This window comes from Suricata suricatta, chromosome 6 (assembly GCF_006229205.1).
Source record: "Suricata suricatta isolate VVHF042 chromosome 6, meerkat_22Aug2017_6uvM2_HiC, whole genome shotgun sequence".
NCBI classification, from domain to species: Eukaryota; Metazoa; Chordata; class Mammalia; order Carnivora; family Herpestidae; genus Suricata; species Suricata suricatta.
In genome coordinates, this window is record NC_043705.1 from 65,855,589 (window position 1) to 65,880,772 (window position 25,184).

The following is a 25,184-nucleotide window of genomic DNA, read 5'->3' on the forward strand; positions in this document are numbered from 1 at the left end:
TGGATCTCTGAAGAAAAGTGTTCTACCCCTGCCATACTAAGTGAATCACAACCAATTGCTAACTACTTTCCCAGGGCTGCGTCAAAGTGGCCCATTTGACCTTGAGAGTGAGAGGTTATTAAGCCTGTGGCACACTTTCATTGGTCACCTGAACTTACAGGGATCATGAGGTAGCTGAGAAGCTGACAAGTCGCTCCAAATAGAGGATACCCCAACCTTTGGTATCCTAATGAAATCACCAGAAAACCCAAAAAAGCCCTAAAATGCAGAGCCCCTGTTGCAACCTAACACTGTTGTGAACTCATGATTGCACCCCCAATGTTACTGTGTCTCTGTTACTTCTCAAACCATCTGTTCAGGGAACCCACTGAGATGAAAAGTAAACTTTCCTAGTGCTGCTCAGACTTAAGGAATGACAGTGACAAAGGTGCTCAAATTTTTCTCAATTTTAGTTTAAAAAAAAAGAAAAGAGGTTTAGACTAGATGACCAGAGATGATAGTGCTTAACAAATCCCTATAATACTTTCCACCTTCCCCATCCCCCGTGACAGGTCTATGCCACATGATTAGCTCTGCACAAAAGTGAGGGCAGAGGAATGTGATCGCTTTCAGGCTCTCCCCTGGCTTCCTGGTGCTGGTCAAACAACAAGATGGGACAAGTGACCACATACATGTCACACCAGAAAGGAAGGGAGAAATAGTATCTTTGTTATAATACTGACTACTATGGACCAGTCTTCTGGCCGCCTCATGAAATCGATATTCAGGCGCTGTACCTTGGTGTTAGGCCAAACTGTTCAAGTAGTAGTCTTACCATATTCAATTAGTAGTGATGTTAAGGCTTGGACTAATGGGCAGGAAAACTCAGTTAAGTGCATTATGTGTTATTGACTAGACACACGAAGTAGTGGGCTGATAATTGTGGGATACACCAAAAAAGTATACGTGACATTTATGGGAGATTCTGTAAGAGTCAAGGGTAAAACAGTCAATAAGTGAAACCGTTAAATAACAGTGAGTCTAACAAAGAAACTCAAAATCTAGGAAGACCAATGTGGGTTGGACTTAGCCTGCAGAATCATAGGTATAGTCAAAAGTATAGCCCCCAGTAAAACAAAACAAAACAAAAAAACAAAGAAAAACCAAAAACAGTAAATGGTTATGTGCTTCTAAAGAAGATTTTTCTCTTGAGATTTGCTCACGTTGGGTGCTAACTTCATTTTTTAAATATAACTTATTTTCAAATTGGCTAACATACAGTGTGTACTGTATACTCTTGGTTTTGGGAGTAGATTCCCGTGGCTCATTGCTTACATACAACATTCAGTGCACATCCCAACAAGTGGGTGGTAAGTCTTCAAAGCTGATAAACATAGGGCTCACTGTCTCTATATATCCTCAGGCTTTAGAATGGCTTATAAGTCTTTTAAAAATCAAGAGTTCATCTTCTCATCAAAAAGCTTTGCTTTAGGGGCACCTGGGTGGCTCAGCCGGTTAAGCATTCGGCTTCGGCTCAGGTCATGATCTCACGGTTCATGGGTTCGAGCCCCACGTCGGGCTCTGTGCTGACAGCTAGCTCAGAGCCTAAAGCCTGTCTTCAGATTCTGTGTCTCTCTCTCTCTCTTGACCCTCCCCTGCTCACGCTGTCTGTTTCTGTCTCTCAAAAAAAAAAAAAGGCCTTGCTTTAGAGACACCTGCCTGGCTCAGTTGGAAGAGCATGCAACTCTTGATCTCAGGGTCATGAGCTAAAGCCCCACATTGGGTGTAGGGATGACTAAAAAAATTTTAATCCTTACTTTATACCATAACTTCTCAAAGATAATAGTATAACAAGGACAACTCAAAAAGCAAAATACTAACAGTCTATTGGGGAAGAAAAGCACTATAAGGACACCTGGGTGGCCCACGTGGTTAAGAATCCTACTTAGGCTCAGGTCATGGGCTCCTAGTTCATGAGTTCAAGGCCCATGTCGGGCTTTGTGCTGACAGCTTAGAGTCTGGAGTCTGCTTTGGACTCTGTCTCCCCCTCTCTCAGCCTTTCCCCCAGTATTTCATGCTCTGTCTCTCAAAAATGAATAATCGTTAAACAAAAATTTATATTACTGTTTATGTATAAAAAATTAAAATGCCAAGCCACAAAGATGCTTAATTTCTTTGGCTCATTGTGTGTATTTTTTTAAATCTTTATGCTTTAAATCCTTACCATCAGTATTTCACTCTGAAGGATAGGGGCTATTTTTCCAAATTATACTTTCTTTTTTTTCCCCAGAGTCTATAATTTTATTTTTTTATTAAAAAAAATCTTTAATGTTTAATTTTTATTTTTTTATAGATTATTGTCAAGTTGGTTTCCATATAACACCCAGTGCTCTTCCCCACAAGTGCCCTCTTCCATGTCTATCACCCGCCCTTCCTTTTTCCCCACTCCCCTTTTCAGCCCTCCATTTGTTTTCAGTATTGAAGAGTCTCTCACAAATCATACTTTCCTTGTATGTTCTCGGAAATCAATAATCGCCTTGGAGAACTTCAAAGGAAGGTTTTTGGAATCTTGCTTAACTTTGCTGGTTGATTTTTGTTGTTTCTGAATGAAATATTTATTGCCTGTAGAAATGATGTTATTTTGTTCATTAAGGGTATTATTGACGTGGGAAACAACAGCAAAGGAAAAGATTAAATTTCCTTGCTACTTACAGCCCATTGACAAGTTCTTGAGACCGGCAGAGTGATCTTCCTCTGTGAGCTCAGCCGACTGGATGATGACACTTTGCTAAGGGGCAAAAGGCAATCTTATCTTAACATTATCCTGACCTCCAGGATCCTGTAAGTCATCTTTAGCGCATAACAACAATTCCTTTGGAAGCTTTGTTTATCTCAACCCCCCCCAAGATCTGTGTTGGCAATCATCCCTGAAGCACAGAGCCTGCTGATACACATCTGAAGGGTCTCATGACTAAGGTTTTAGTAGATAGTAATAAATGCCTTTTTGTAACAAGAGCTAGCCTCCTCAGGGTCCTGGAAACCTTAGTCCAAGATTACTTAGAGACCTACTCCATTGCTAACCACTCTCTGCTCTGTCCTGACAGCTCACAGCTCGGAGCCTGGAGCCTGCTGCAGATTTGTGTCTCCCTCTCTCTGCCGCTCCCCTACTCATGCTCTTTCTTTTAGAAATAACATTGAAAAACAAAACCCAGGGCAACTCTTTTTGCTCCCAGGTCCTACCCCTGTGCTTTACTAAAACTACCTTTTTGCACTAAAGAAATCTCAAGAATTCTTTCTTGCCCATTTGCTCCAAACCCCAACATTTCCACATTATTATCCATTCCTTTTTTTTGTTTTTTGAGTTGTGGAAGTCTACATCTGTATGCACTTTTTCCCCGGATATTATTTTACAATAGTCCAATAAGGAAGTTTATTTCTTGTTCCTGTGATGCGAATAGTGAACCTGCTTACATTTAGTATAAGATAAAGCTGGACTCCAGTTTGTATTCTCTGACTCTTGATCCCTTGTCACCTCCTGTTCCATGAACATTCAAAACTAGGATGACACCCATCTTACTGAATGTCTACTTGAACAAAGCAGATAAGTAGCAGATAGCCTGTTTTAAACATAGAGAAGTAGAAACAAAATAGAAAAGGGTTTTTTTTAAATTGGATTGATTGAAAGGGCACAAAGTTGGTGGCATTGGAATACAAAATACTTCATTTAAATTATGAATTATAACAATGTTCTTAAGAGAACAGGTTGTAAAGTAGACTGACGCAGCATGTATCCATAGATAGTCTAAAATTGTGTTGGTGTTCAGATGAGTCCCATGTATCCAATCAATCAGTGCTTAATACGTATGTTGCATTTACATCTCTCTTTCTAGGTACTAGTGATACTAGTGATCCTGTTGGTTTCAAAGATCTGAGAAGTTAGTGCAGAGGGGACTTTATGGAACTCTTAGAAATGGTTTCATTTCAGAGCCGAAGTACTAGTAGCTGCCAAAATGATTCTGAACAATGGAAAATGGCCCACATGTACCTCATCACTTGTCTGAGTTTGCCTTTTATTCACAGGCTTTTATTTTCCTTCTAAAGACTGATTGACTTTCTTTTGAGGTACAGTTATCCATGGTGTTACATTAGTTTCAGATGTACAACACAGTGATCTGACAAGTCTCCACACCAGCCGTGCTCAGCACAACCATGTCTATCATTCTCCCCAGGCCTTTTCATCTTCAGTGTCTTCCCCTTCATTGCAACCATCCCCAATCCATATGAACACTTTCATATGTTTCTTCTTCCTAGGAGAGTCTTTCTTCCATGCTACATTTATTTCAATCTTCAGCTATTCTGCAAAATTTCTAAAAAGAATGGTGACATTTGATGGTTTCACATCAATGCCGTCCTCTCATTCATGGTAACCTGGCTTTCATTCTTGACACCATTCCATTTAACTATTCCCCAGGAGGTCTCCAAGATCGCCTGAATCAGCCAGTATAGCAGCCTCTAGGTCTCACTGTTGCAGCATTGAACATGGTTGGTGGCATGCTATGATTGCACCATTCAGGACTGGGAACATTGCTTTGGAAGTGCTTTCCTTCTACTCCGTCCATCTCTTGTTTTAGTTGGTTGAATATTAAAAATTTGTGGCCCCTAAGCTTCCGTACCTAGCCCTCTTTTCTACTTAAACTGAATAATCTCTGTTGCTTTCATTCAGGCTTCTGTTGGGCCCTCTATACACTGATCAAACGATGCAATTTATCCCCACTTTTCTGATCTTTGCCAACCTGAGCCTGTATTTCTTTCCAAATGAAGACTCACCATTTCCACTTGGATGTACCTTGGTCTCCTCAACATTTCTAAACCAAACTTTTCTTTGCTCCAAATTTTTCAATGTTGTGCCCCTCTTGGGTGACTAGAATTACTGTGTCCCTACTCACCCAAAATAACCCAAGTGATCTTTGACAGTTGCTTCCACCTAAGGCCCCTCTTTAATTTCTCAAGTTCTATTTTTTTTAAATGTTTATTTTTGAGAGAGAGAGAGAGAGCGAGCGAGAGCGCGAGTGCTGAGGAGGGGCAGAGAGAGAGGAGGACACAGAATTTAAAGCAGGATCCAGGCTCCTCACTGTCCGCACAGAGCTCAGTGCTTCTCAAATTCTTGCCCTCTTCTTTCCTCTGGCTCCACTCGAGCTCAGACTCTCACCATCAGTGTCCTGGACAATCCCGGGAGTCTCCTTATGTGTCTCCCTGCTTCCAATCTTTCCTAATCTGGCACATCCTTTTGATGGTCCATAAACATTAAATCTGTTATCTCTCATCATATGTTAAGGTTCAATTCAATGGGAAAACTCATCACAATAATATTTTTGGTAGGAAACCCCTCCACCAACGCTGTTTGGTTAAATGACTACATAAAGTCATGTTTTCCACATGACTTCTGACCAGAGAAATATTTGTAAAGTGAAAATATGTTCCCTTACTTACCTCCTTCAGATTCTTTAGTGTTATATTGTCTTCAGACTCAAGGGAGGGAGAACAAAGGTCTTCTCTTCCACTCCATTGTCATCTCCCCACCTATCTTATTTTTCTGCTACTTTGCATTTAAATTCCAGAGATCACTGTGCTCTTTAATAACTGTAGGCCTCATATATTCCATTTTCCTGCCCAGAATGCCCTCTTCCCTCCTGTTCTTTGCCTGCTAGATGTCTGTTCCTCCATTAGTTTGCTTCTGTCTACCTCTCTAGGCTCATGTCTCCAATATTCTCTTTAAAGTAAACCCTTCCCAAACTTCTAATTTTTTGAAATTACTCTTTCCTTCTTGGGAGTTTTGTACCCGAAAGCCTACCTTGAGCACCCTTTCCCTCCTTAGCTTGCCTGACACTTAGCCTTCCAGATTCATTTCAGATGTCATCCCCCCTATGCCTGACTGTCAGACCATCCTCTGAACTTGGATCTGCCATGTGGTACGACTACCAAAGCGCTGTACTGTATACTGCTTATTATATATAGTTTCCTATTTGATTTTTACTGCAGTGCGTTAATTAGGGCACTAGTAGCCATTGTAGGAGATAAACTCCTACATCTAAGTAACTAAATGTAGTAGAGGTTTATTTCTTGCCTCAGTGAAGTCCAAAAGAGATGTTTGTAATCATCAGGTGACTCTACTCTGAGCACGAGTTGGGTCTCAAGTTCTATCTGGTGGCTCAGCCAGTTTCAGTACATGTTTACTTTGAAAAGGGGAAGGGGGTGCCTGGGTGGCTCAGTTGGTTAAGCATCCAGTTTCAGCTCAGGTCATGATCTCATGATTTGTGGGTTTGAGCCCCATGTCAGCTTCTCTGCTGACAGCTCAGGGCCTGGAGCCGGCTTTGGATTCTGTCTCCCTCTCTCCCTCTGCCCTTCCCCTGCTCGTGCTTATTCACTTGTTCTCTCTCTCTCTCACACTCTCTCTCAAAAATAAACAAACATTAAAAAACAAGAAGAAAGTAATAAAAAGAGGAAGGAAGTGTGGTAGGCCGGGCCTGCTACTGTCACATAGGACTTACGCCCTAGGCCCCTAAGCCCCAGGGTTCAGACACGGGACCACACCTAAATGGAGAGGCTGGGAAAGAGGTCTAGCCGTGTACCTGGGCAAAGAGCGAATAACTTGGTGAGCTGAGCGGTCACCTAGTCCTCTGCTAGAGCGGGACACCGCCTTTCTCTAATACCAGGTGCTGCTCATATTCTGAACCTGTAGTCGTTGAAGGAATGAGTAAATGAAAGATTATCTTTAAATTCTCAGCACTGAGCAGACTATTCCAACAATCCATAAAATAAATAGCCCCTAGTGAATCTAGGGAGATTCAGAGAAGGACCAGAAAAGATTTTTAAGGAATTGAAAATGAGGTCTCTGTAGAACAATTAAATGTTCTGGATTGTTCTTCATGAAATAAAATAGCCTAAGAAAAAATCATCATACACTTAAAAGTTATCAAAGTCCAGCAAAAGTACTCCAGATATTATTCTTATTTCACAAGCAAGCTTTGTTGGTTGGTTGTTAAAGGGTTCTAACAAGAAACAGTGTCTATTGTGATTTTTAAAAAATTTGTAGGTTGTATGAGATTTGCTAAAGAGGATCATGATATGTAAATCTTAAGTAATACTTATCTATAGATCTTTGGAAATGCAAGTGAGAGATATCTATCTTCCTTTTTTTTTTAATTGTAGAAAAGAAAGTTGTTAACCTTTCAGATTAAAAAATAAAATCCTAGGGGCACCTGGTTGGCTCAATTGGTTAAACATCCGACTTCAGCTCAGGTCATGATCTAATGGCTGGTTAGTTCGAGCCCTGAATTGGGCTGTGTGCTGACAGCTCAGAGCCTGGAGCCTGCTTCAGATTCTGTGTCTCCCTCTCTCTCTGCCCCTCCCCCACTCACACTCCATCTCTCTTGCTATCTCTCAAAAATAAACAAAATTAAAAACTTTTTTTTAATAAAATCCAAAATAGGAATTTACCCTCTGGATGCTATTTAAAGGTTACTTTTTCTGCCTACCTTTACTGTGTGCAATAGAGGATGAGAAAAGTTAGGCATTATGAATTAGGGTACAATTTCTATATGATTTTCCCTAGCAGTTCTTTCTCAGTTATGAGAGAGAAGAAAAAGTGCTTGATACCATGGTTGGTTTAAAGTTCTGAGTTGGAGGTTTTAGTCCTAGAAAATGTCTTTCTCTAAGATCATGGTCAGATTTTTAGAAAGAAGCACTTTTTTTTTTTTTTAAATTAGAGGGTACATGTTCCAGCAGAGGAGGAGGTGCAGAGGGAGAGAGAGAGAAAGAATCTTAAGCAGGCTCAGCACAGGGCCCAATTTGGGTCTCCATCCCATGACCCAAGCCAAAATCAAGAGTCGGACACTCAACCAACTGAACCTTCCTGGAGCCCCAAATATTTACCCTATTTTAAGACATTCTGAGGCACCTGGGTGGTTCAGTCGGTTAAGCATCTGACTCTTGATTTCAGCCCAGATCATAATCTTGTGGTTTGTGAGTTCCAGCCCTGCATCTGGCTCTATGCTGGCAACGTGGAGCCTTGCTTGGGATTCTGTCGCCCTCTCTCTCTGTCCCTCCCAGATTGCCATTTCTCTCTCTCTCTCAAAATAAATAAAAGTAAACTTCAAAAGAGTTCTTAATGAAAAAAACAAAGGAATTCTTACCTTATAATAAAGTAGTGGGCAGAATATAAAGGGTGAGAAATTAATATAATTCTAGCTTCAGGCACACATAGATCATTCACTTAATGTATTTTTAATCACCTATGGAAAACTCCATGCTCTTTACAGAGGTTATATTATATTATTATATTAACCATTATATGGGATATGTATAGAATATTATATATATAATAAAAAAACAAGATAGATAAAATCCCTCCCTTCATGGAGCTTAAATTATAGCAGGAGAGACGTATATGAAACAACTAAACCCCCGTGTGGTTAGGGTTGTGGAAACCTTAGGAAGAAGTACAGAAAATGATGGAATGTAATCAAGGGAGGCTGTCTTGGATAGTGGGGGATCAGGGAAACTCTTTAACATACTATTCAGTAGAGGTCATCTGGAGGATGACTTAGAAGTAGCCGTGAGAAAGCTCGGTCGGGGGAGAACAAAGTTTTGTTTCCAGCAGAAGAATGTCTTTGTTCAGACACCCAGAGAAAACCAGTATAGCTGGATATGAGCTGGGAGAGGTAGGCAGGGTCCCTGATAAGATTTTAGGCGTTATCTTCATAGCAATGGCTGAACACAGAAGGGATTCAAACAGGGAAGTTAACTGATTTGGTTTGTATTTTGTATCTTAACCCATCTGGCTGCACCTAAGAGAATGGTTTGGAGGGGCAAGTTGCTGGGGAGACAAGACCTTTTACATTGGCTCACAGTAAATGATGATGGAGCCTTGACAGGGGCATGCAGGGGCATAGCAAACAATGGCTGGGCTCACAGTTTCCTTCTGAGTTCCAGAAATTTCTCTAATTTTCCTATAAAATTGGCTATGGGTTCTAAAGGATGTTTGTTATATTTTACTAGTGTTTTTATTTGTAGAGCACTTCAATCATTAGTTTGTTTAAAAGTCTTCACGTTTTGGGGCACCTGGGTGGCTCAGTCAGTGAAGCATCTGACTTTGGCTCAGGTCATGATCTCATGGTTTGTGAGCCCCTGTGTTGGGCTCTGTGCTGACAGCTCAGAGCCTGGAGTCTGCTTTGGATTCTCTGTCTCCCCGCCCCCCTTTCTCTGCCCCTCCCTTTCTTGCACTTTGTCTCTCTCAAAAATAAATAACCATAAAAAAAAACAACAAAAGCTTTTGCTTTTTAATGGTTTTGTTTGAAGAAATGATTTCTTCATATTCTATAAATGTGAGAAAATTGAGACCTAGGGAAATTGTAACCACTCAGGTTCCTCTAGCTATCCAGCGAGCAGTAGAGCTGAGGTACCATTCAGGTTGTTTGCTCTGTCAGTTCGCATTAAGCTACATCTTTCCTGTTCTCATACACTAGTGGGCAGTGGGGAGGGGGGAACCTGCCAACTTCCTCTTAAGGCAAATATGGTGTCTGCCTTGGTCACATGAGCTTTCAGGGACTCAGCCAATGGCTTCAGAAAAATAACCCAAGCCTAAATGGGAGCATTTTTCTCTCACTGCTCACAGCATAGTGAGGACTTTGATGATACAAAGGCATAACTCTCATGTATGGCCTATTATATCTTAAATTCATAACAAATCTAGACCTTTATTCCTCATCTGCAATGCTTTCTCAGTTCAGTGAAGAGCACCTAATTTTTACAGGCCAGCTTGTAGTGCATCTGAGGCTGATGGAACCAGAGAAGTGTTTCATCAAGTCAAATATTACATAAGATTAAATTTCAAAGAGAGAAATAAGCATTTTTATGTTACTTGTAAATACTGTTAAGCTAGCTTGAAGCTGCCTCTTAAAATTTAGTGTGCTTAACAAATGTGCTATTTTAAATAACTAAACTCCACATACTGTATTTAGTGTCAGGAGTCACTTGCCTATCTGTGCGCAAGTGGTCCCTAGGAATGCTCTCTGCTCCGTTCCTCAGCATTGCTGGCCAGGCATCTCTGTTTAGGGCAGGAAAGTGTCAAGACTTGGATAAGAACAGAGGTGAGAAAAGGAAAGGGAGTCCTCTTCCTCTACAGGAGGAAAGAGAAAAGTATGTTAAAATTAGAAAAGAAGGGGCACTTGGGTGGCTCAGTCAATTAAGCATCTGGCTTCAGCTCAGGTCATGATCTCACAGTTTGTGAGTTCAAGCTCCACATCAGGCTCTGTGCTGTCAGCGCAGAGCCTCCTAGGATACTTTGTCCCTCTCTCTGCACTTCCTCCGCTTGCACTCTCCCAAAAATAAATAAACATATAAAAAAATAGAAAAGAAAGAGTATCTAAAGGATCAAGGAATTGGAGAAAGAGGAAGAGGATGGGAAGAATGGATGGAGATGGGAGGCAGGAGGCTGCAGAGAGAATAAGATACATCTCATTATGTCTTTTTTTCCCCAAATTCTCAGTTGTCTTCTCACTTAGGAGCACATTCAATTTAGCTTAAGTGAAAAAGAGAAATTTATTGGAAGGACACACAAAAATATCTGCTACAAAACACAGACCAAAGGAGGGACTAGCAGATAAAGTAGCAAACTGAGGGCTACCTGGGGGGCTCAGTCGGTTAAGCGTCCAACTTTGGCTCAGGTCATGATCTTGGGATTTGTGAGTTTGAGCCCCATGTCGAACTCTCTGTTGTCGGCTTGGAGCCCAGAGCCTGCTTCAGATTCTGTCTCTCTCTCTCTCTCTCTGTGCCCCTCCCCCACTCACACTTTGTCTCTTCTGTCTCTCAAAAATAAATAAATGTTTAAAAAAATTTTTTTTAATTCACATTTAATTTTAAGACCAAAGGTGAGCCTTCAAAATATTTGTGCTGTGTTCCCCACGTTCTCAGTTTGGGGCACATATTTACCTTGATAATTTGTTATTAATTTAGCTGATCTTCTTGAAACACATATATTTAGTGAAAATACCAGCTTAACCAATGAGCAAGCTTATGGAACAATGCACACCAGTCCCAGCTGTCCTCTCTGTGGCTGATGTTTATGAACCCCAAGAGTCCTGGTTTTCGAGGGGGTAGGTGGAAGCCAAAAGAAAGCAATTTCATTTTCAAGTAAGTGTATCTTTCAGTAGAACTTCAACAAAGTAAATATCCTTTGGAGCTGGTTTCATAATAGGTTCCTCTTATGAAGACTGGCTCTAACCAGTTCTTGGGAAATGTGCTTACAGACAGGGATTGCCCAACTGATTTCAGTAGACAAAAAGTACATAGGGCAATGGAGGTCATGCAAGTGAATGTATGCTCTATACACATCTTTATGAACAGACTAATCCAGTAAACAGTGCCACATACTTGTTATCAGGATTTAGATAATATCCTCCAAAGAGCACAAGGCATTCTTCATAAAAATTTTAAAGTAAACAGTGTTGTTCATTCTTTTCCTGCTGGCAGAATGAAAATTACCTCTGTGGGGGTTGACCATATATACAGCTAGAGGAGACAGCTGCCCACACTGTTTAATTTGAGGGGAGCCATAAGGTCCTGACTGTTGGAAAATAGTTTCCCCTTTAATTTCTCAGAACATAGCCTTCTCCATATGCCCAGCCTCCATTCCCACCGTTAGCCCAATGAAATTAGACACTAAGAAGAGTTATCTCTGGTAAAGTCATTCTCAGAGTGTACACTTAAGTGATCTGTGAGGGGCATTGCTTTTCCCCCTGCCTATTTATACAGTAATAGGCATTTACTCATTGATGTAAGTTAATTGTCAGCTTGGAAAACAAGTCCTGGGATTCTGATGACATATGACGTAAGAGTGGTAATTTTTTAGAGAGTTGAGGCATGGGTTTCATGGGCTATTCCCCAGAACCAGCAGAGCTGGTTGGAGCCCAGCAGAGGGCACCCTAGGAAACCAGCACAAGGACACTAGACCATGAACAGTAGAGACAGATTTACGAAACCTAAGCTTTTTCTCCATGTGATGTTTGCTAAGTCAGCGCTTCCTGATCACCATGAAGCAAGTCAGACAACTTCAAGGTTAACTGGTCCTATGTAGACTGGTCAGGAGGCAGCAAATTATTCTGAATTCTGTAAAGTGCTAAAGTAACAATAATCATCAATCGTCATCATCACCTACACTCCTATGAGCCATATGTAAGTTCTCAATTGCCTCTGGTAGAATCAGTCATTTCCATTCCTCCTGTGGGTAATATAAAGTTGTTGGCAGCCACGGAAACCATAAAGATCTTTAGAAAGGCACAGAGGGGAATCAGGACTGATGAGCACAGTCACAGTGGTGGTTTAGGTAACATCCTCGCTGGTTGCTCCATAATGTAGATTGCTGGAAAGGCCACCAAGTTACTTTTCTCTTTGAGACTTGTTTGCTCACATAGCTGTAAGGGCTTTATAGAAATGGATAGCTGGAGCCAGATTAGTTTTTAGAGAGCCAGGGGATACCCTATCCGTATAGCATTCTAAATTGTTTCTTAAGTATGGAGTTCACCTTAGATTCACAGCAATGATCCCAACATAGAATTGAGTCTGTGCTTGCACTATGCCAAGGAGTAGGAAGTGAGCCTTGAAAACTATAGGAACAAATGAATAATCCAACCCCAGTTATGTAGAGCAAAATAGGAGGATCCAACCTAACTTATGTAGCCAATAACCATATTCCTTACCATCTGCTGCCCCCAAAATTAAAAAACCCCAAAACTTAACAGTGATCCTATTTTGTGACAAAAATTAATTATAAAAGTATTAGGCTCTGATGAGAAAAGAGAATGTAGGGATGGTCAAGGCCTAGAATTGTCCCTGTTCTTAACACACCTTTTGTTGTTGATCTCTTCCCGCTATTCTACAAGTAGCCTGTGAGTGCAGAACCAGAGTGCTTGGGTTTGGTAAATGTTCCACAAATATTGATTTAATGAACAAACCCAGTACCCTCCCTAGGGTTGAAGTGGAATTTGGGGTGATAGCTCTATTAGAGGTACCAAGAGAAAGTCTAGTCAGGCCAGTGGAACTTGGTGCCCTGTATGTGTACTTAGAGGTGACAGCTATCAGTGATATGCAGCAAGAAGTTCTGGAATGTGCCAACAATCAGGTGCAGAGGCTCAGAAACAAGAAATCTAGAAGGGGCAGCATACACAGTATATGTGCATGGGAAAATAAGATCAGGACAATCTATCAGCAGATAGTAGAACACTAGCATTGGGCCGGTGTCAAGGAAAGATTCTAGTGATGGAGAAGGCATCAACATGAATGAGGCAGAGGCCAAGCTCTAGAATATAAGCTTATGAAGATAGGACTTTAGATATTTCTAAAATTAGAAGCTTCCAAAACTAGGATAAATGGGAGAGAAGGTTTGGTTTCTTTAACAAGATGAGCAATAGTAGCAGCCTGGCCACAGGTGTTATTGGTCCATTTTACAGATGAGGAAGGTGATGCTCAGTGAGACTAAAAGCCCCAAACCATACAGCTAATGTAAGTATGTGATCCAGGTTTAAAAATAAACCCTACCTGGGACTCCTAAGTGGCTTAGTTGCTTAAGCATCTGACTTCAGCTCAGGTCATGATCTTGTAGTAGTTAGTGAGTTTGGGCCCTACATCAGGATCTGTACTGACAGCTCAGAGCCTGGAACCTGCTTTGGATTCTATGCCTTCTTCTCCCTCTGCTTCTCCCCAGCTTGTTCTCTGTCTGTCTGTCTGTCTCTTTCAAAAATGAACATACATTAATAAAAAGTTTTAATAACAAAACCCTAAGTAAGTCCAAAACTATTCCTTTTTTTTTTTTTTTTTGACTTGGACCCGCAACTCTAAAAGTTCAGTTTTTTGAGCTAGTAAGTCATTCTGGCTAGCTTTGTAATTTGGTTTGGACTCCTTGGAGCAGTGGACTGGAACTCCTGTCAGCCTTTAGATGATTCCCGAGCTGGGGATGGAGCTAAGTCTATAGTAGTGGTTCTTGACCTTGCCTGCACATTGGAATTATCTGTGTAGTGTTTTAAAAACACTAATGCCTGGGTTCTACCACTAGAGATGATAATTTAATTGATATGAGGTATGGCCTGTGCATCAGGATTTCTACAAGACCTTCCAAGTAATTCTAATGTGTTGTCAGGCTGCAAACTACGGGCTACCAGCAAAGGTCAAGACAGTTCAGCTGTTGGCGGAGGAGAGCTGTAGTAGTCAAACTTCCATATTTCAGTGTAATAGGAAAAATACTAGAAGATTCATGGGCTTATAGGCTTTTTCTTGGACAAGTGGACCATAACCTACTCTTTGCTTTTCCAGTTTAACCTCTTAGAAAATATGCCAAAAGTAAACAGGTGTACAATTAACTTTGCAAGTCAAATGGTTCTGGGTTCTTAGATTCTAAGTGCTAGTTACGTGTGACCAAAGGCAAGATTTTAGAGCTGGATCTCCCAAATTGCTCATTACTATTCTATGCGTGGTTAAAACTCTTACATCATCCCACAATGGAATGTGACTCAAGTCAAGAAGAAAACAAAAACATTTGCATTACTTTCATGATTAGTAATGGGATTGTAGAGGGTTTGAGGTGTCTCAAAACAACTTGTAATTTTCCCAACCTATTTGAGACCTGGTTCATTTTATAGTTACTAACCCTAATGCTCCTGAATGATAATAGCAGATGTATACTTTTTGGACATATTAATTCTAGATGTGTAATTTGTTTGGACTAAATCCAAATCCTGAAATTCACTTGTTATTTAAGGTATGTAGTAAATACAGCAACTTCAACAGAACTTCTTCCTCCAACTTCCATTATCAGAGTTTTTGTCCACAGCTTCCTAATAGGAAACAATACACAGTTGTCTAGGGTGGCAGTAAATCCTGGTTGGCCTGGGACAATCCTGGTTTATTCCTGTTGCATAATTATTAATAGAAGTCTCTCTCTCTCTCAGAAATGTTTCAGGTTGGTTGATAAATTATTTGGCTGCTCAAGGTGCTCTCACTCAAGGTGCTTTCTCTCTACAACTACTACACGGAAACCTCATGATTGAATGGGGTCCCTTTAAAATATTTAGAACACTCTTAAAGCTGTTGAGGAAAAAAAGTCATCAAAATGTATCAATCAGCTCATCAAACTTTCTTCTTTAAAAGCAAAATATCAGGGACACATGTGTGGCTCAGTCATTTAGGCCACTGACTCTTGATTTCAGCTCAGGTCATGATCTCATAGTTTATGGGATTGAGCCCTACACTGGGCTCTGCACTGACAGAGAGGAGCCTACTTGGGATTCTGTCTTTCCTTCTCTCTCTTTGCCCCTCGCCTGCTTGTGCATGTGTGCTCTGTCTCCCAAAGTAAATAAACTTAAAAAAAAAAATAAAAGAAAAATAAAGATTTCTAATATATTCTTCTAACTAACTCCATTAACACAGAACCTATTAAACTAAAGGAACTTGTAAATTCTGTCTTTAGACCTGTGTTCTTATCTCTTCTGCTAGTAACTAATCAGCAGCCTTGGACAAAAAGTCTCTCCTGATCCAAGTTTTCTCCTTTGCAAAAAAGTGGATTGAGCTATAAGTAAGTAGTCTCTGTCATCTTTTTGAGTGACCGTTCTGTGAGTGTAGATTGCTACTTTCTCAAAGCATTTTATTTAACTGACATTTTGCTGATTCTATACTTCCACACTGTATTAAGCTAAGCTCACTAATATCTAAGACCAGATTGGTTGGATTTCCTTTATTCAGTGTCTGGTTTATCATCATAATCTCTACATGTGATAATTAAGTGTTTTTTTTTTCAATTTAACATTTTATCTTTTCATTTATTTTTAATTTATAGTTTACTGTCAAGTTGGTTTCCATATAACACCCAATGCTCTTCCCCACAAGTGCCCTCCTCCATAACCATTACCCCCTTTCCCTTTCCCCCTCCCCCTTAAGCCCTCAGTTTGTTTTTAGTATTCAGGAGTCTCTCATGATTTGCCTCCCTCACTCTCCCTAACTCTCTTTCCCTCTTCCCCTCCCCCTGGTCCTCCATTAGGCTTCTCCTGTTCTCCTGTTAGACCTATGAGTGCAAACATATGGTATCTGTCCTTCTCTGCCTGACTTATTTCGCTTAGCCTGACACCCTTGAGGTCCATCCACTTTGCTACAAATGGCCAGATTTCCTTCTTTCTCATTGTCATGTAGTATTCCATTGTATAGATAAACCACATCTTCTTGATCCATTCATCAGGTGATGGACATTTAGGCTCTTTCCGTGAGTTGGCAATTGTTGAAAGTGCCGCTATGAACATTGGGATAAATCAGCACTTCTGTATCCCTTGGGTAAATCCCCAGCAGTGCTATTGCTGGATCATAGGGGAGTTTGATTGTTAATTTTTTGAGGAACCCCACACTGTTTTCCAGAGGGGCTGCATCAGTTTACATTCCTACCAGCAGTGTAGGAGGGTGCCCGTTTCTACACATCCTCGTCAGCATCTATAGTGTTCTGTTTTGTTCATTTTTTAGCCACTCTCACCAGCGTGAGGTAGTATCTCAGTGTGGTTTTGACTTGTATTTCCCTGATGATCGGTGACACTGAGCATCCTTTCATGTGTCTGTTGGCCATCTGGATGTCCTCTTTGGAGAAGTGTCTGTTCATATCTTTTGCCCATTTCTTCACTGGATTATTCATTTTTTGGGTATGGAGGTTAGTGAGTACCTTCTAGATTTTGGATACTAGCTTTTTATCCGATATGCTATTTGCCATTATCTTCTCCCATTCTGTTGGTTGCCTATTAGTTTTTTTCTTTTTTATTGTTTCCTTTGCAGTGCAGAAGCTTTTTATCTTGATGAGGTCCCAATAGTTTATTTTTGCTCTTGATTCCTTGCCTTTGGGGATGTGTCGAGTAGGAAATTGCTATGGTTGAGGTCAAGGAGGCTGTTTCATGCTTTTTCCTCCAGGGTTTTGATGGTTTCCTGTCTCACATTCAGGTCCTTCAGCCATTTTGAGTTTATTTTTGTGTGTGGTGTAAGAGAGTGGTCTAATTTCATTCTTCTGCATGTTGCTGTAGTTCTCCCAGCACCACCTGTTAAATAGGCTGTCTTTTTTCCATTGGATACTCTTTCCTGCTTTATCAGATTAATTGGCCATATATTTGTGCGTCTAGTTTGGATTCTCTATTCTATTTCATTGGTCTATGTGTGTGTTTTTGTGCCAATACCAAACTGTCTTGATGATGACAGCTTTGTAGTAGAGGCTGAAGTCTGGGATTGTGATGCCTCCCGTTTTGGTTTTCTTCTTCAATATTACTTTAGCTTTTTGGGGTTTTTTGTGGTTCCATACGAATTTTAGAATAGTTTGTTCTAGCTTTGAGAAGAATGCTGGTGCAACTTTGATGGGAATTGCATTGGATGTGTAAATTGCTTTGGGTAATAATGACATTTTAACAATGTTTATTCTTCTGATCCATAGCATGGAATGTTTTTCCATTTCTTGGTGTCTTCTTCAATTTCCTTCATAAGTTTTCTATAGTTTTCATCATACAGGTCTTTGACATCTTTCATTAGGTTTATTCCTAGGTATTTTATGGTTTTTTTGTGCAATTGTGAATGAGATCAGTTACTTGATCTAGCTTCATTATTGGTGTATAGAAATGCAACCAATTTCTGTATGTTGCTTTTGTACCTGCAACTTTGCTGAATTCATGGATCAGTTCTAGTAGGCTTCTGGTGGAGTCAATCGGGTGTTCCATGTAGAGTATGGTGTCATCTGTGAAAAGTAAAAGTTTGACTTCATCTTTGCCAATTCTGATGCCTTTTATTTCCTTTTGTTGTCTGATTGCTGATGCTAGAACTTCCAGCACTCTGTTAAACAACAGTGATGAGAGTGGACATTCCTCTTGTGTTCCTGATCTCAGGGGGAAAGCTCTCATTTTTTCCCCGTTGAGGATGATATTAACTGTGGACTTTTCATAAATGGCTTTTATAATGTTTAAGTAAGTCCCTTCTCTCCTGACTTTCTCGAGGGTTTTTATTAAGAAAGGGTGCTGCATTTTTGTCAAATACTCTTTCTACATCTATTGACAGGATCATATAGTTTTTATCTTTTCTTCTGTTAACGTGATGTATCACACTGATGGATTTGCCAATATTGAACCAGTCCTATAACCCAGGAATGAATCCCATTTGATGACGATGGATAATTCTTTTTATATGCTGTTGAATTCGATTTGCTAGTATCTTGTTGAGTATTTTTGCATCTGTATTCATTAAGGATATTGGCCTGTAGTTTCTCTTTCTTTGTTGAGTCTCTTGTCTGATTTGGGAATCAAAGTAATGCTGGCTTCGTAGAATGAGTTCAGAAGTTTTCCTTATATATCTATTTTTTTGGAATAGCTTGAGAAGAATGGGTATGAGCTCTGCTTTAAATGTCTAGTAGAGTTCCCCTGGGAAGCCATCTGGCCCTGGGCTCTTAATCATTGGGAGATTTTTGATAACGGATTCAGTTTCTTCACTGGTTATGGGTCTGTTCAGATTTTCTCTCTTCCCGTGTGAATTTTGGTATTGCATGTATGTTTAGGAATTTGTCCATTTCTTCTAGACTGTCCAGTTTGTTGGCATATAATTTTTCATAGTAATCTCTGATGATTGCTTGTGTTTCTGAGGGATTGGTTTAATGGATTCATTTCATACATTATTTTGTCTATTTGGGTATTCTCTTTTTTTTCTGAGGAGCCTGGCTAGAGGTTTATCAATTTTGTTTATTTTTTAAAAAAAAAAACAGCTCTTGGTTTCATTGATCTGTTCAACTGTTCTGTTTTGTTTTGATTTTTTTTTTGATTCTAGATTGTTTATTTCTGCCCTGATCTTTATTATTTCCTCTTCTTTTGCTGGGTTTGGGGTGCTCTTGCTGCTCCCTTTCTAGTTCCTTTAGGTGCTCTGTTAGATTTTGAATTTGCACTTTTTCTATTTTGAATAGGCCTGGGTTGCAATATATTTTCCTCTTAGGACTGCCTTTGCTGCGTCCCAGAGAGTTTGGATTGTTGTATTTTTATTTTTCGTTTGTTTCCATATATTTTTTATTAAATGTTTTTGAAGATAATCTTGATCTGCCAATATTTATTTAGTATGTATCATCTATAAAACTCTGTGTCCATATGGATGCTCTGTTAAATTTTTACAGTGACATTTCATTTATTTGGCTATTGTTCACTGTGGCATTATCTATGAAATATTAGGGTTATTTTAGAAAATACATAGCTATTTTAAGCACTTGAATGTCACCTGTTTTAAACCAAGCATCTGCCAGTTATAGATGTATTTTTTAATGACCCATGCAAAGTTTTGTGTGTAAGCTTAAAACAAAACGATTGGATTTATTCATCTCCTTATTCAGTAAGCATGTATTAAGTGTCCACTGAGTTTCTGGAGCGGAGTTAAGTTCTCAGAATACAAAGTCAGATAAAACCTGGTCTCTCACCTAGTTCACAGTTTAGTACACCTGTGCCTGTGGGATGCCTGGCACATCAGTTACAGGTAGCGCTCCAAGAGTAAGATGACCAAGTGACATTTTGAAAGTGAAAAGAGACACCACTAATAGTTACACTAGCCCAAAAGACATACTTTGGAACTGTCCTAGACAATGCAGTCTGTGATCATTCTGTTCTGGACAAAATACAAAGTGACCTATTGCATCCAGTTACCTCCATGTCCAAGGATGGGTACGTTAACCAAATTGGACTGTTTATAGAAAGATGGGTCATAGTTTAAATAGCAGTAGTCTGTATTACATGGTATAATCTTGTTTCCTTGTTTTATTTGTACCCCTTCAAAATTCTTATAGAAGCAAATTTTTATGATACCCTAGTGAGAAAACAAAAATGAAGACAAGTGAGAAAAGGTCTTGAGGAAGAGTCCATCCAGTACAGTGAAGGTTGTGGAAAATGTGTCCTTTTGCAAATGCCTGAGGAAACTAGAATCCTGGATGGGAAGCATAATTTGCATGATCTCTGACCTCCAATACTTGAACGAAAAACATTTTTAATTAAGACGTGGCAAAAGCTATACTTCAGAGAACAGAACATAGATTCATGTTTTTAAACTCTAGGGAGAAAAACTTTTAATTCAAGGAAGGATTTTAACACTCGTTGGCAACAGAATAGATTGCCAAATGAGAAAAAACACATATTGACACGAGCAGTGTGCAAGTCAAAGTTCGGTAAGTCACTCATGTTGGAGAGGAGCTGGGTACTTCCCATGGTGCTGGACGTTCAAGGTCCTCTGGTAAAGTGGCTGTTATTCTGCCTGGCAAGCTTCCCATTCCTCATTTTGGTAATAGCCTGCCAGTGTTCTTTGTTGAAACTCTCCTTTTCCACTTCTATGAGGTTTGAAGTTTGATAGAGCTAAAATCATCCTCAGACTCCAGCAATGAGAATGTACTTCTAATACAGACACTTGGCCAATGGCACATGGGTCATGCTAGCAAATCTAAATCAGTCCTAGTCGTTTTTTAAAGGAACTTTTGGGGAAAAAAAAAATATATATTTTTTTTTTTGACAGGATTGCTGGAAGGATAAATGGAGGCCCAGAACTTCTGGTGGCCATCTTGTTAGCAGTAAGGGTGGGCTTGCCTGAGAATGGAACCTGTCCAGGGGAAAGTATAGCCAGAAATGGGGAAAGGTTGATTGGGTCCTAGTGCTTTTTGGGCCCCTACATCCAGCAGTGCCTGAAACCAGACTAACTGGAGTTTTCAATTCTGTGTGCCAACATATTCCCTTTTTAAAATTTAAGCCAGTTGAATTGAGTTTCTATTATTTGAAACTGAAAGAATCCTGGATAATGTAGATCCTTTCCAAGAAAACTTAATACGATCATGTAGTCTCTGAATCTAGCTTGAAAAATTTCTAGTAATTTCTAGTAGTTTTCTAGCATTTCTAGTAATGCTTTGTGGGTATTTAGATAGAGTTACTGTAGGTACTTGGAAATTATAAAACTTCATTGCTTTAAAACTTGTACTTTACATTGATGTGTAGACCATTGTTTTTCCTATTTCATTTGAATTGATAAAGCTTTTTTTTTTAATGTTTATTTTTGAGAGAGAGAGAGAGAGAGGGAGACAGAGGATCTGCACTAATAGCACAGAGCCTGATACAGGGCTCAGACCCACGAAGAGTGAGATCATGACCTAAGCTGAAGCTGGAGGGATGTCTTGGTGGCTCCATCGGGTAAGCATCCAACTCTTGATTTTGGTTCAGGTCATGCTCTCACAGTTTGTGGGTTTGAGCATCAAGTCAGGCTCCAAGCTGACAGTGTGAAGACTGCTTGAGATTCTCTCTCTTCCCCCACCGACTACGCTTGCTCACTCGCTCGTGCGCTCGCTCTCTCTCACTCACTCACTCTGACTCTCAAAGTAAATAAATAAACTTAATAAAATAGATTTTCTAGAAAATAATTGTTTGAAAGGTATTTCTAAAGAGGGATTAACAATATTGGCAAAATATTGGGAACTAGTGCAGCAGATGCTGTATTAGGTGGAATTCTTGATTTCTAACAACTCTGGCTAGAATTATGCAGAAAAGAAGTTTATTAAAAGGATACTGAATAGTTTACAGACCAACTGGGATAGTTGGAGAGTCCAATTTCAGGCTAAGAACCCAAAGAAAAAGCTCCAAACTAAGTCTCAGCCTTGTTTTTGACAAGGAAATAATTGTTGTCATTGTCATGGTCTGTCTCTCTGTCTCTCTGTCTGTCCGTCTCTCTCTCTCTCTCTCTCTCTTTCTCTCTGTCTCCCTCATGACTTGTGTTCTTGATTTCTTGGATCACAAACTCCTTGGTCAAAATCTAGCTCTGAGCCCAAGTCTGAAAGAAGTGTTCTGTCTTCACAGGAAGCTGCTTAGGACCTAGTATTCTCAGTCTCTATAACAATAGGCTCTCTGCCCCACATCAAGACTTCTAAATGGAGACTTTCCCAAATATAGAAAGGGGCTTGGTTGCTATGTAGCCAAAATGAATCACAGATGTCCACTATAAGCCAAGTCTTTGGCAGACCAACATCAACTCATAAGCTTCTCTCCATACTTAAAGTTCCAGAAAAACAGTGCTTGTTCTTAACCTAAAGTAACTGTTCTTCACCATATAAAGGGAGTGAGCTGAAGTCTTTTCCACATTGTAATCCAGGCTTTCTGGAAGATATCCAGTTCTCCTGGAGTTGTTCCATGGTCTTGTTTCAATATTCTACAAACTATGCACTAATATTTAAAAGTTAACCACCACTAAGATACCCTATTAAAATCATTGGAGAAATGCGAGAAATATAGGAAAACCTGATAAAATATATAAAGACAAATGTGAAACAAAAGATGGATAGATGCCACAGTTTGGAGTTTTTCAACTCATCTTTGTGTTCTGTTTGTGATGCTGACTTGTCTCCTCCACCCATTTCACCTTTCTTTTGCCCTTAGCCAAGGGTTACTACCCCTTCATTCCTGAGAGAAGTGACTCCTTGCCCATATTTCCTGTATTGGGTTGTTGTGGATTTCCTTTAACATTTAACCATGGAAATGGCAGTATTAAGAGTACCTCAGAAGATCACTGTATTTCTGTTAATGCTTTTTTTGATCTCCTTGTATAATAGCAACACTATTTCCCCATTGTAGTTAGCATCAGTCATTCCTGTCATACCATAATCCTCTTTTTCACTGCTTATCTACAGTTTCAAAATCAGAAATGAAGAAGCAGCAATTTCAGCTTCCAATTCAACTAAACCAGTCTCTACTTGATGCCCTGTGGAAATAGCCTTCCCTTGACTACTAAGAGCCCCCTAAACCAGGAGAGCCTGAAAGGACTGGAGTAGGATGCAAAATTTTTGAGCCATGAGTTGAATTTGCTTAAGATACCACTCCCACTTCTACCCCTTACTTACCAGATTCATATATTCTAGCTTTGGAATGATCAGTCCTGCTTCAGAGCACACAACATATCCTAGATTAGTACCTCAGCTTCATGGAGTGTTGTCTCCAAACGGACTTTCCAAAATTTTGTAAGGTCAGCTGCTCCTGGATAATGAGAATATGTGGTAAAGCCACTGATTCCATCAACATTAATCCATTTTCTTCTTATATTTTTAAAATATTCTTGATCAGAAGTTATGTTGAATCATACTTCATATGGAGAATTTATTTGGTAGATCTATGAATGGTAATTCTGGTAGAAACATGATGGGCAGGAAAAGCAAATAAAATACAGAATAATTATCTAATTAATCTAATAATAATCCAATAATCACCATAATCCCTAAATGCTATTATCCATTATAGAAGGAGTCCAATATAATCAATAGGCTGCCAGGAGAGTGGCTGGTCTCCAGACGGCATGGAAACACTAGTATTAGTGGTTCAAGCCTAGCTGGGAGCAATAGCGTCCTCAAATACATGTAGCAGTGTTTTGTTTTGTTTTGTGTTCACAGGGCCGGTTCTGGTTTTGGGTGCTTTGGTTACTTAAGCTGAATTCCAGTCCTTCAGTTCTCCCAGTGATTCTGTGACCTACTCTATATGTGACTGTACTGTCTGATTCAACTAGCATTATTTTCAAGTGGTTATATCTAAGTAATAAGGCACTTTCTTGAAATAGATGCTTTTATGAAAGGTGGTTATGAATCAACATTCCACAAATGGAATATTCATCTAATTGCTTACCCCAAAGCACCAAATGGTTACTTAATAGGCATCTGACTCTTAACCTGTCTAAAATATAATTCTTAGTTTTCCCACTTCTCCCCCTACCTCCTCCCCACCCCCAGTCCTTTCTCTGTTAGTATATTATGATGCCAGCACACTCCCTGTTGCTCAGACTCCAAACCATGGTCTTTTCTTCCTTATTTTCTTTCATCATTTATAGACTTATATCTAGCAAGGTTTTACAGCTTTGTTTTCAAAATTTGATCTAAGTCCATATATCATCCCAATTTCCAGCTCATCAGAGCCTACATTATCACTTACCTGAACTATTGCCTTAGATTTATAACTAGTTTCTCTGTTTTTACTTTCTCCCCATATGCTCTATTCAGCACACAAAGTGATATTTTACAAATTTAAGTCAGACCATATTATTCCTATAATGGGTTGAATGTTTGTGTCCCCTCCTTGCCCCCAAAATTTGTATGTTGAAGTTTTAAAATCCTATGTGTCTATATTTGAAGATGGGCCTCTGAAGAGTAATTAAGGTTAAATGAAGTCCTAAGGATGAAGTTCTAAGGGTGGGGCTGTGATCTGATGTGATTAGTATCTTTATAAAAAGAGTACCATTAATAACAAAATACTTGAAAAAGAAATCCCATTTACAATAACATCAAAAACAATGAAATAGGAAAAAGTTTAAGCTAGGTGGCAAAAGATCTATACTCTAAGGCTTTAATGAAAGAAAGCAAAGAAGACAAACAAATGGAAAGCTATCCTGTGTTCATGGATTAGAAGAATTAATATTGTTAAAATGTCTATACTACTTAAAGCCATCTATAGATTTAATGTAATCCCTATCAAAATTTTAATGGCATTAGAAAAAAATTATTGGGCCATCTGGGTAGCTAAGTCAGCTAAGTGTCCAACTTTAGTTCACATCATGATCTCACAGTTCATGGGTTCAAAACCCACATTGGGTTCTGTGCTGACAGCTCAGAGCCCAGAGTCTGCTTTAGATTCTGTGTCTCCCTCTCTCTCTGCTACTCCCCCACTTGTGTTCTCTCTTTCTCTCTCTCTCAAAAATAAATAAAAAATTAAAAAATGTATTTAAGGGGTGCCTGGGTGGCTCAGTTGGTTAAGCGTCTGGCTTTGGCTCAGGTCATGATCTCACGGTTGGTGGGATTGAGCCCCGCATCAGGCTCTCTGCTGACGGCTTAGAGCCTGGAGCCTGCTTCAGATTCTGTGTCTCCCTCTCTCTCTGACCCTCCCCTGTTCACAGTGTTTCTCTCTGTCTCTCAAAAATAATAATAAAAAACATAAAAAGTATTTAAATATATAAAATAAATAATAAAATAAATAAATAAAATGAAATAAAATAAATAAAAAACATAAAAGTATTTAAAAATTGATTTTATTTTATTAGAGAGAGAGAACATGAATAGTGAGAGGGATGGGGCGAGAGAGAGGGAGAGAGGGAGAGAGGGAACAAACGATCCCCAAGCA

General features: G+C 39.6%; 1 protein-coding gene and 1 long non-coding RNA gene across 2 annotated transcripts in view; one reads left to right on the forward strand and one right to left on the reverse strand.

The window, feature by feature from the left end:
• The window catches only part of LOC115293463, a 99,946-nt gene that overhangs the window by 12,825 nt on the left and 61,937 nt on the right, over positions 1-25,184 (forward strand). The window lies entirely within an intron of this gene.
• Positions 2,428-23,057, reverse strand: LOC115294636. Its single transcript, XR_003910017.1, has 3 exons — positions 22,928-23,057; positions 2,692-2,767; positions 2,428-2,601 (listed from the first exon to the last, which is right to left on the reverse strand). It is a non-coding gene; the product is annotated as an uncharacterized LOC115294636 (long non-coding RNA).